This window comes from Budorcas taxicolor, chromosome 7 (assembly GCF_023091745.1).
Source record: "Budorcas taxicolor isolate Tak-1 chromosome 7, Takin1.1, whole genome shotgun sequence".
NCBI lineage: Eukaryota > Metazoa > Chordata > Mammalia > Artiodactyla > Bovidae > Budorcas > Budorcas taxicolor.
This window is the reverse complement of record NC_068916.1, coordinates 61,716,464-61,729,238: the sequence shown is the minus strand read 5'-3', so window position 1 is coordinate 61,729,238 and position 12,775 is coordinate 61,716,464.

The window sequence follows — 12,775 nt, the reverse complement described above, 5'->3', positions numbered from 1 at the left end:
ATTACATTCCCAAGATCTGTTTTGTAGCTTATAAAAATGTAAATATTAATGTGTTTTTACATGTCAAACCATCTTTGTTGTTTTCTATTTTAGATGACTAAAATATCAAAGGCTTGGCCTCTTACCTTATAATCCATGGTTTGTCATTCACAGTCAGGAAGGATAAGTTACTTAGGTGTGTTTGATATGCTCTGTTTTCTTAATTGAATTAATACTGTTGTAGGATACACATTATATATTAAGCCCACAAAATGGGACAAGCTGTCCTATCAAAAAAAGAAGTTCTGTCTTCCCTATGTCCATTTTTTGAAGTAGATTTATCAGTATCCCCACATCCACAGGAAACCCTGACAAAGTCTGCAATCCAATAGGATTTTAGAATAAAATCAGTATTAGTTGTTTTCTCAAATAAATTAACAGAGCCATCAGTCTGATCAAGATCAAGAGGTTTTGGCTTTCCTTGCATGCTTACCTCAAGACTTCTACTGCATGCTTAAGTCTTCAACCAAGGACAGTCCCCAAGTCTTGGTGGGAAAGATGGCACCAGGTGCCACTTCTCCATACTAGCTGGCATTGCAGCCACAAGTAGATACCTATAGACTGAACTACAGCACTGAGGCAGGATTGCTAGGACTCTTGCTAGTCCACAAGTGAAAACCTCATGGAAGTACGCTTCTGGTCCAAGATTTATGAGTCAAGAATAAGTCATATAAGCCTAATAAGTTGATGAGGGGAGCATAATTGTGGACTGTGGTCATTTGTTATAGAATTTTGTCATTGGACCATTTTTAATGTTTTATATTTGTTGTGCCTGTGAGAATAGCCTTTTTGCTCTTTTCCTTTCTTCCTGATCTCTCTAACCCCCAATATGTTAAGCTATGCTTGTACAAACTAAAAGGAAATATTTAAAAATGATCCTTCATTCTCACTGACCCCTTGAAATTCAAAAGTGAATACTTTTAGTGAGCCCCTAGTAATTATTTGCAAAGAATAATGGCCAAGAATCAAAGAATCTGCCCTTAATCTCTATCAGGATGAAACTGAACAAATCTATTACACAAACAAAGCCATTCAAATAATTTTACTTTTGAGAAAATATGATCATGTAACCATTAAGGACCAGGAGTTGTACTTCCTTGTGGAAGCTAGACCATGAATCCTCCCAGGAGACTGGTCTGATAAACCTATTTTATGGCTCACAGAGCTCAGCATTATGCTAGTAAGATAGTAACAAGTTCACTTGCTGGCAGGTCAGGAAGCTTAGCAAATGGTGGGGGTCTTGAGAAAAGACAAAGTCACTTACTTTTAGGGACTGCAAGTAGAATCTGATAGAGGTTAATTTCTTAGCTTTGGATTTCTCAGACTGGAATAGATGAGCAAAGAAGAGCAATTTTTAAATATCATTAAATTATAGAAAATACTACTTGATACAAAAGAAAACAGTAAAGGAGGAATAAAAATAAAAATGTATATGAGATATTTAAAAAATTAAATGGCAGGTGTACATCCAACTATACAAAAAGAGCCACTTTTATAATGGGTCAATCCATCAGGAAGTTATAAACATATATGCACCTAGCAACAAGACCACAGATACCCAAAAGCATGGCCAAGTGGGACTTATCCCAGAAATATGAGGTTGTTTACCATCCAAAAATCAATGTAATATGCCACATCAAGAGAGCCAAGGACAAAATAACATGATCATCTCAATAAATACACATCTGATTCAATTTCTATCAAAAGCCCAACTGTATTTTTCACAGAAATGGACAAGCTTGTAAATTAAATTCATATGAAAATGTGAGGGACCTTAAGTACCAAAAACAATCTTTAAAAATAAGAACAAAGTTGGAGTATTCCCATTTTTCAATTTCAAAACTTACAAGGCTACAGTAATCAAAACGGTGCAGTATTAGAATAATGATAGGCATATAGATCAATGAAATAAAAGTGAAGAGTCAGAAATGAACTTTCACATTTACAATCAACTGATTATAAGGGTGCCAAAACAATTAAGTGGGGAAAGAACTGTCTCTTCAACAAAAGTGCTGAGATAACAGGATATCCTCGTGCCAAAGAGTAAAATTGGATTCCCACCTCACACCACATACAAAAATTAACTCAAAATGGATCAAAGGCATAAATGAAAGAGTTAAATCTGTGAAACTCTAAAAGGAAAATAGAGTAATTCTTCATGACCTTACAATGGAATATTACTCAGCAAAAAAAAAAAAAAATGTACTGGTGCAGACTTCAAGATGAACCTTGAAAATATCATGCTAAATGGAAGATCCCAGTCACAAGGGACCACATATTATGTGATTCCATTCACACAAAACATCAAAAACAAGTGAATCAATAGAGGTGGAAATATTAATGGTTTCCTAGGGCTCAGAGTCGGAGAAGGCAATGGCACCCCACTCCAGTACTCTTGCCTGGAAAATTCCATGGACAGAGGAGCCTGGAGGGCTGCACTCCGTGGGGTCTCTAACAGTTGGACATGACTGAGCGACTTCACTTTCACTTTTCAGTTTCACTCATTGAAGAAGGAAATGGCAACCCACTCCAGTGTTCTTGCCTGGAGAATCCCAGGGACGGGGGGAGCCTGGTGGCAGGCCGTCTGTGGGGTCTCACAGAGTCAGACATGACTGAAGCGACTTAGCAGCAGCAGGGCTCAGAGTAGTTAGGGGGTTGAGGAGCAACACCTAAAGAAGGTGAGATTTCTTTCTGGAATAATGAAAATCTTCTAGAATTGATTGTTATGATAGTTGCACAGCTTTGTGAACATATTAAAAGCCAACGAACTGCACACTTTAAGTGAATGAAGTGTGTGATAATATGAATTATATCTCAGTCAAGTTAAAAATATGTTCGGAATGATAGTGGGTAATGAACATTCAGTGCTAGCTTCTTGTGAAATCTTGAGCAGAAGTCAGTCCTCCAGCTGTGGTAGTTGTTCAGCACCGTGTGTTCCAGATTTGCTGACCACCATATAACAAGGAGTCTTCTATGTCAATGAGTCAGGTCAAATATCCCCAACATATAATGAAACCAGCCATTTTTGTGATCATAAACAATTTTTAAAGTTTGTAGTCATAGAGATGAACTGATGAAGTTACCCAGAACTCAGGAATAAATCAAAAGGATGACCAGATGTCTTGTCAACATCATACAATAGCATGGCCTAACAAGCTGCCTAAAGATCATCTGACTCTCTAGAAATATGTATGTTTGTCTGATTTACTATTTACTGTTAATTAGGGTCCAGAGATTTTATAGTATAAAGTTAGAGGCTAACTTGTAGAATGTTTGATTAGGTATAGTTTGTTGGTTTGGTTAGTTGGTTGTTTGGTTGGTTTGTCCAGTAGAGATGCAAATTACTCCTGTTTGATAGAAAAGATAACCCCCAAAGTTGTGTTTTTACTGCCCCATGGGGCATTAACCAATTTTGCATCTAACAGCAATATTTTGTCAGCATCCTTTGTCATCTTATATTTCCTTTGTTTAAACATCTAAATAAAACTTTGACACATGCTTACTGTATATTTGAATACTTTTAGCATTTTCAAAATTATCCCTGGACAAGCTATTCAGAGAGGATACAGCACTCGGAATAGGGCCTGGTTCTGGCACTTACTAACTACGTGACTTGGGCAAAGCATTCACTGTCTATGAGTCTCAATTTTCTCTTCTACAAACTGTGAATGCCAATGCTTACCTCCAAGTGTTTTAATGAAGATAAACTGGAATAAACTCATGAATGTGAAAGAGCTTATGTCTGGTAACACTGCTTGTTGGTATACATCTGTTGTTCAGTCGTGTCCAACCCGTTGCAAACCCCTGGACTGCAGAACATCAGGCTTGCCTGTCCTTCACTATCTCACAGAGTTAGTGTGAAATACTAACTCTCACACTAACTCTGTGCTCTCATCCTGGTGCCCTCTTTTCCTTTTGCCTTCAATCCTTTCCAGCATCAGGGTCTTTCCAATGAGTTGGCTTTTCACATCAGGTAGCCAAAGTATTGGTGTTTAAGCTTCAGCATCAGTCTTTCCAATGAATATTCAGGGTTGATTGCCTTTAGGATTGACTGGTTTGATTTCCTTGCAGCCCAAGGGATTCTCAAGAGTCTTCTCCAGCACCAGTTAGAAAACATCAATTCTTTGGCGCTCAGCCTTCCTCATGGTCCAACTCTCACATCTGTACATAACTACTAGAAAAACACTAGCTTTGACTATTTGGACCTTTGTTATCAGCCAAGTGATATCTTTGCTTTTTAATATGCTATCTAGGTTTGTCATAGCTTTTCTTCTAAGGAGCAAGTGTCTTTTAAGTTCACAGCTGCCGTCACTGCAATGATTTTGGAACCCAAGAAAATAAAATCTGTCACTGCTTTCACTTTTTCTCCTTCTATTTTTCACGAAGTGATGGGATTGGATGCCATGATCTTAGTTTTTTTGAGTTTTAAGCCAGCTTTTTCACTCCCCTCTTTGACCGTCATCAATAAGCTCTTTAGTTCCTCTTCACTTTCTTTGCTTTTAGAGTGGTATCATTTTCATATCTGCGGCTATTGATATTTCTGTCAGCAATCTTGATTCCAGCTGTGATTCATCCAGTTCAGCATTTTGCATGATGTTAAATAAACAGGGTGACAAGATACAGCTTTGTCACACTCCTTTCACTATGTATACATAGTGAATATAAATTATATATTCATCCACAGGTTTTTTCCTGAGCCCTAAAGTAGATGTTTTTATTGCCCTTTAGAACACTAATCCATTTTGCATCTAATTTTATCAGTCTTATTTCAACATTTTTTGTCATCCTATTGGTTGCCTGATACCATTTACAGTGCTTCCCTTCCTGAATTTTCAATAAACTAGGACACTGAAAATATAAAATCAAAAGGAAAATTAACAATCATCTAATCCAGTTCCCTCTATAAAGATGGGAAAACTAAACTGAGGCTCAAGGAGGGTGAGTGACTTCCCAAGGACACCAGCTGGCAATTGTCAAAGCTGGACAAGAACCCAGGACTATCTTGATTGCATTGTGTCATTCTGGCACTCTACACTATGATTTTGGTCAGAGTATGAATTTAAGGTAAGGTAAGTGAAGTCGCTTACTTGTGTCTGACTCTTTCCAACCCCATGGACTGTAGCCTGCCAGGCTCCTCCATCCATGGGATTTTCCAGGCAAGAGTACTGGAGTAGATTGCCATTTCCCTCTCCAGGGGATCTGGCCAACCCAGGGATCAAACCTGGGTCTCCCGCATTGCAGCCAGATGCTTTACGCTCTGAGCCATGAGTTTATCAAGGCCCTAAGTTCAGAACTGCCTTTGCAATATTTTCCTTTCTATCACCAGCACTTGGTTCAGAATAATGGCCTCTCTGTTGAGTGAATGAACGAAGGATGCTGAGAGGTCTGAAGTTCTGCCTAAAGGCAAAGTCCTATGCTTGAAAACATATATTAGTCAGGGTTATCCAAAGAAACGGAACCAATTGTGTGTTATAAAGAGAGATGGGGGGAAACAGGTTGATTTATTTTAAGGAATTGGCTCATATCATTGTGGAGGCTGAAAACTTCAAAATCTTTAGGGTAGAATAGCAGGCTGGAGGCCCAGAGGAAGAGTTGTTGGCAGAATTTCCACTTCTTCAGAGGTGGACAGGCTTTTTCTTAAGGCCTTCAACTGATTGCAGGAGGCCCACTCACATTATGGATGATAATCTGCTTTACTAAAGTCTACTTATTAAACTAGCAATCTCATCTAAGAAACACCTTCATAGCAACACCAAGAAGTGTTTGACCAAGTATCTAGGTACTATTGCCTAGCTGATGCACAAAATGAGGCGTCACATTTGTGTTTCCTTCTAGCCTTCCAGTCTCAAGGAAACTTTAACTAGGTAATTGTGTATGTACTTTACCAACAAAGGTCTGTCTAGTCAAAGCTATGGTTTTTCCAGTAGTCATGTATGGATGTGAGAGTTGGACTATAAAGAAAGTTGAGTGCTGAAGAACTGATGCTTTTGAACTGTGGTGTTGGAGAAGACTCTTGAGAGTCCCTTGGACTGCAAGGAGATCCAACCAGTCCATCCTAAGGGAGATCAGGCCTGAATACTCATTGGAAGGACTGATGCTGAAGCAGAAACTCCATACTGTGGCCACCTGATATGAAGAACCAACATATTGGAAATGAGAAACTGATGCTGGGAAAGATTGAAGGTAGGAGGAGAAGGAGACGACAGAGGATGAGATGGTTGGATGGCATCACTGACGTGATGGATAGGAGTTTGAGTAAACTCCGGGAGTTGGTGATGAACAGGGAAGCCTGGTGTGCTGCAGCCCATGGGGTTGCAAAGAGTTGGACATGACTGAGCGACAGCTTCTAAAGCAGTCCAAAACATACAGGATTATAAGAAACCAGGATGCAGAGATGGGGGGTTCTTGGAGGCCATGTGGACTCTGAGCAAAGCTCTAAGGTACACTGGGACAGAGAGAGCCATCTTGAGGGCCAGCCTAGACCCAGAATGTCAGCCAAGGAGAGGCAGTTCTTAGTTCACTCTAAAGAAGAATTCTTTTTGAGCTGTCTGAAAATGGAACAGAATGAGTTTCTTGGGGTGTCATAAGCTCCCTACATTGGAGGTATACAAATAGAGGATTCCGTTGGAATGGTGGAAAGTTGGAGAGTCAGAGGGAAGTGAGTGCCCCATGGACACAAAGTAATGGGCATAAAACTGCCACTAAATCATACTATATTCTGGCTTCTTCTGCTGGCTCTGACTAGCTTGCAAAGTGATCTTCAGTGAGTCCCTACCCTTCTCCGGGTCTTTTGACCTCAAAAGGGGGTAAAAAAAGAGACAGAGATAAATTAGGTATTCTTTTAAGACACTTACACTTCCAAAATTCCTTTAAAGCTAAGACTCACAGATTATAAGAGGACCACAGTTTTGAGTTAAAAGCATATGCATGTGGGGTGATCCATCTCATTCCACGTATGGTTGTGGCCTGACTCAGACATAAACTCCCTCTTTACAGGTCCCCAGACAGCTCAGTTCTTTCCAGAGAGTTCAGGCACTCGGCGCCAGGATTCCTCTGATCACTGTGCTCCTCCACTTCCCTTCCCCCTGGAAAAATTCTCAAGGTCTTTGTGCTCTACAGATCCTTGGGCAAAATGCCTTCTTACTCTGGGGAAGCCCCACTTGCTTGCTAACTCTGAAAAGAAATATGCTTTTAGTCTATAAACTGCTGCTGCTGCTAAGTCGCTTCAGTCATGTCCGACTCTGTGCGACCCCATAGACGGTAGCCCACCAGGCTCCCCCATCCCTGGGATTCTCCAGGCAAGAACACTGGAGTGGGTTGCCATTTCCTTCTCCAATGCATGAAAGTGAAAAGTGAAAGTGAAGTCGCTCAGTCACGTCCAACTCTTCGCAACCCCATGGACTGCAGCCTACCAGGCTCCTCCATCCATGGGATTTTCCAGGCAAGAGTACTGGAGTGGGGTGCCATTGCCTTCTCTGAGTCTATAAACTAGATACAGGCATTTTTAAATTGACAACTTTTTTTTTTTAACTGCAGCTGAACAAACTTTCTGAACTAATGATTAGGCAAGAAAGTAAAATGAAATAACTCTCTCCAAATATGTGGAATTTGAGATAAAACAGACTTCTGAGAGTACAGGAATAAAGAAAAGGAAATTAAAGTTTCTGTTTTATAGCTTTCAAGTGGAGTGGCAGTCATGCGGTCTCATTAATGTGGTTATTATTTGAATCAATTCTCATGGCTTAATTCCAGAATGTTCAATTATCACACAGTCATGTAGCTGAAGAGAATGCCTATTACTGGAAGATATCTCAGTCCAGTTGAACTAATTTTTGAAGTAAACTATGAGCTCAAGAAAAATATATGTAATAAAAGCCTTTGCTTTTTTTTTTTTCTCAAAAAATTACTTAGTTAAAAAACATTTCTTTAAGAGCACATAACATGTAGCTAGGATTTTACACGCATCATAACACTTATTCCTTGCAACAATTCTGTTGTGAAAATGTCCGTACCCTCAGTGTTATTAACTTAATCTCCCAAAGAGGATAAGTTCACTTATCTAAAATAACCCAGCCACTAAGTGGCAGAACTGATTCTAAATGCCCTGGACCCAGCTGACTTTTACTGAGTTAAGTTCTCTCTGTGCCTCTGTCTTCTGCTCCATGTACTAGAGTAATTCCTGCCATGGTTATTGCGCAATCAGACCACTAGACGCATGACAGTGATAGAGGAAGTAATTGTGAGACTCAAAAGGAAAAGTAGTTTTGAAAACAAACAGTGCTGCTAAATTTTACACAGTTTTCATAAATGTTGTTGTTCAATCACTCAGTCATGTCTGACTCTTTGAGACCCATGGACTGCAGCATGCCAGGCTCCCCTGTCCTTCACCATCTCCCAAAGTTTGCTCAAACTCATGTCCATTGAGTCGGTGATGCCATCCAACCATCTCATCCTCTGTCATCTCCTTCTCCTCCTGCCTTCAGTCTTTCCCAGCAGTAGGGTCTTTTCCAAGGAGTCAGTTCTTTGCATCAGGTGGCCAAAGTGTTGGAGCTTCAGCTTCAACATCAGTCTTTCCAGTGACTGTGCAGGGTTGATTTCTTTTAGAATTGACTGGTTTGATCTCCTTGCTTGTCTTAAAGACTCTCAAGAGTCTTCTCCAGCACCACAGTTTGAAAGCAGCAGTTCTTCAGTGCTCAGTCTTTTTTACAGTCTGGCTCTCACATCTGTACATGACTATTGGAAAGACTATAGCTTTGACTACATGGATCTTTGTCAGCAAAGTGATTACCTAGTTACTTTAGATATGCATGTAAGTTTTATTTGTCCCTCCAGATTCACCCTTCACAAGCTTCTCCACTCTGTGTTGTATACGGGGAGGGGCGTCTCCACTGCATCCAGCCCACATTACTGGGCCCTGTAGCAGACCCTGTTGATGCCCTGCCCAAAACCTTCAGACTTCACCCTCTTCCGTTCTCTGCAGACTTCCAACTGCTACGGTATCTGCATCTTTGTGTCTGAGGGCTTTCCCCAGAACCACACAAGGCCAATCTGCTGGCCTGGCATTCCATACACACCCAGGAATTAACAGTCATCCCCAGGAACAGCTCTCAACCAAAGACTTTAGAGGTATAAACACCCCCACTCCCTCACCCTTTGGTGGAGTTCTGTAACAGCAGAAATGATGAGACCCTTATGAGGCGTGTATTTATGTTGTTTCCCTGAGTTGCTGTGTGGGACTCAGCTCCAGGCACCCACTCTGATAGTTGATTTAGTATAACACAGTCTTCCTGGCTGCTTTCTCTTCCCTGCATCACTTCCTCCCTTCTCTACTAGTTTTCCCTGAACCTCTCAAATGAATGACTTTTACTTATGCCTTTATTGCATAGTCTTCTAAGGGAAGTCAAACTAACATAGGTTTCCCTGATGTCTTCCTGCTGGATTTCGCTGAGAGAGAAGCACCAGCAGGAACTGAGGTGTTTTGCGTTCTACCTTCCCGGCTGGTATGGCATGTCAATGCCTGGCTGGGTCCTGGACCGACAGGCCCAACTCCTGTCAGGGGGCCTTCTTCACAGAGTCCTCTCTGTCTCAAGGTGCCAACTAGTGCTCCCTCACCTTATTCCATCAGGCATCAGGCTGTAAACAGCCGCCTACCTCTACTAGCCCTGGGGTACTGCAATATTCCTTACCCTCTGCCCTACTCCAACTTTTGCAAGCAGTTGCTTTATTCAGCTTTTCTCAAATTCCAAGTTAAGTCCACAATCTGCTCCAACTGGCACCATGTGTAGTCTAGCAGGTTTGATGACGTCTGAGTTTGACCTCAGGAGTGTTCGTGATGAGGATACATGTGAAGGCACAAGGTGATGAGACAAGGATAGTGGAGGGGACAGAGATGGAACAGTGCAAAAAAAGGTGACAGTGCAAAAAAGACTAACTGTTGTAGTGGGAAAGGAAGCTGGTTATGTTATCTATTCCTGTGTACAAAGTATCTGAAAATTTAGCAGCTTATCAGAAGGAAAAGAAGGCACTAACTTGAAAAGAGATCTACACCCCTGTGTTCATTACAGCATTATTTACAGTAGCCAAAACAAGTATCCAGCCATGAAGGAAAGGATGAAAAAAGTGTGATAGATATGTATGTGTTATTCATGGCAACATGAAGAGTTGTCACGAGTCCGCTGGCACATTCAGTTGTAAAGAAAACAGTTTCTAGACTCTTGAATTCCTACCCTAGACAGCATATTAAAAAGCAGAAACATTACTTTACCAACAAAGGTCCAAATAATCAAAGCTATGGTTTTTCCATTAGTCGTGTATGGATGTGAGAGTTGGACCACAAAGAAAGCTGACTACCAAAGAATTGATGCTTTTGAACTGTGGTGTTGAAGAAAACTTTTGAGAGTCCCTTGGATAGCAAGGAGATCAAACCAGTTAATTCTAAAGGAAATTAGTCATGAATATTCATTGGAAAGACTGATGCTAAAGCTGCTGCTACTGCTAAGTCGCTTCAGTCGTGTCCGACTCTGTGCAACCCCATAGACGGCAGCCCGCCAGGATCCCCCGTCCCTGGGATTCTCCAGGCAAGAATACTGGATTGGGTTGCCATTTCCTTCTCCAATGCATGAAAGTGAAAAGTGAAAGTGAAGTTGCTCAGTCGTGTCCGACTCTTAGTGACCCCATGGACTATAGCCTACCAGGTTCCTCTGTCCATGGGACTTTCCAGACAAGAGTACTGGAGTGGGGTGCCATTGCCTTCTCCGGATGCTAAAGCTGAAGCTCTAATACTTTGGCCACCTGATGCGAAGAACTGACTCATTGGAAAAGACTCTGATGCTAGGAAAGATTGAAGGCAGGAGGAGAAGGGGAGGACAGAAAACAAGATGGTTGGATGGCATCACTGACTCAATGGACATGAGTTAGAGCAAGCTCTGGGAGTTGGTGATGGACAGGGAAGCCTGGTGTGCTGCAGTCCATGGGGTCACAAAGAGTCAGACATGACTGAGTGACTGAATTGAACTGAACTGACTTCTTTAAATGATGTACCTGAGTTTCTGACAGGTAGGTTCTCCTTTCCTATCTCCTCTTTCTCAACAGCCCTTCTCTCATTTTATAGAAGAAACACAGTCCTCTTTCCCCTTTTCCCACCATGTGGCTGACCTTGGTGCATTGCCCCAGGGGGCAGAAACCTTTGAGCACTAAACAACAGGGCCAGCCAAAACAAGGGTGTTGATATGGAAAAATGAATGACTCTAATCTCTGCCTTACAGGACCTTTTACAACACAAGTGGTTGCTAATTCTTTGCTTTCAACAAAATTGCTGAAGTGACTAATGGAATTGTCAGTTAATGAATCATGAAAATTAACTTTTGAGGATTATGATGGAATTTTTGGTACATAACTCAGAGGAAAGCAATTTTTGGTACATAAAGAATGGTGTGACAGTGCTGTGAGAAAAACTTTTCACTTCTTCCTACCTATTCATGTGAACAAAGCTTCTTAGCATTTACATTTTTTAAAGGTGAAAGAGTCAAAATAAAATTGATACTGAACCCCATCTCAAAAAAAAAAAAAAATAGCAGCTTAAAACAACCATTTATTATCTCACAGTTTTGCATGTCAGAAGTCCAGGAGCTGCTTAGATAGGTCGTTCTAACTCAGGGTCTCTCAGGAGATTGCAGTCAGGCTATCAGCTGGGTTTGTAGTCATCTCAATACTTGACTAGAACAGGAGAATCCACTTCCAAGCTCACACACTAGTTAGTCGTTGGCAGGCCTTGGTCCTCACTGGCTCTTGGCAGAGGCTTCAGTTCCTTATCACACAAGCCTCTTCATAGGGCTGCTCACAAAACAGCAGCTTGCTTATCCCAAACAAGTAATCTAAGAGAGCCCTGTACACAGCAAGAGGGCACCCCGCATAGAAATCACAGACTTTCATAATGTAATCTTACAAGTGTCACCGCCACTTGCCGGGGTCCAGCCCCGGTGGATCCAGGGTGATTCGAAGGTGGGACGGCGTCGGCGTCCTTGGAAAAATACATATTTAATCACAGATATATAGAGAGATTAGAAATGGATAGTGTAGTAGGAAGATTAGTGGAGAAAAAGAGGCTGAATAACTTGGATTACGTGGAATAGCCTCCATGCTCCAGATGGGAATTCAGCCAGAAAAACGAGGAGCAAGTATCAGGGGTACTTGATATGGGGGTATCAGTCTTTCTGGAAACTGATCCAATTTCTCTATTTTTCAGGTTTGTTTACATACCTTTTTGTTATACATAGGGATGAATACAGAGTCACGCAGGGGTCAGCAGACCTGACCCTTGTCACAATCAGGTGCTTCATATAAAATTATACAAAGGTCTTATGAGTTTCATCATCTTCTGGCCATGAGGTCTGCTGACACTTTATGGCCCTTTCTGATACCGGTCAGTTAACCAGAAAACTTATTTTTCCAGGGGTGATTTTTTTCTTAAATCAGGCGCCACCCTCCAAAAAAGTTGCATTCCTATAGGGTGAGGGTGTAGTGAGTTACAATCAAGAAAAGAATTTACTTAACCTAAGGTTTAACATGATTAATCTTAAAGGTTAATACTTATTTCTCCTATATGCTAGTTATATTCATTATAAGGGCAGGAATATGGACATTTAGCAGCAAATATTGGCTCAACAAATGTAAACCCTTCACCAATGTTCCCCTTAAGATCTATTTTGTCTTAAGATAGTAATAGAGTTACATTTTT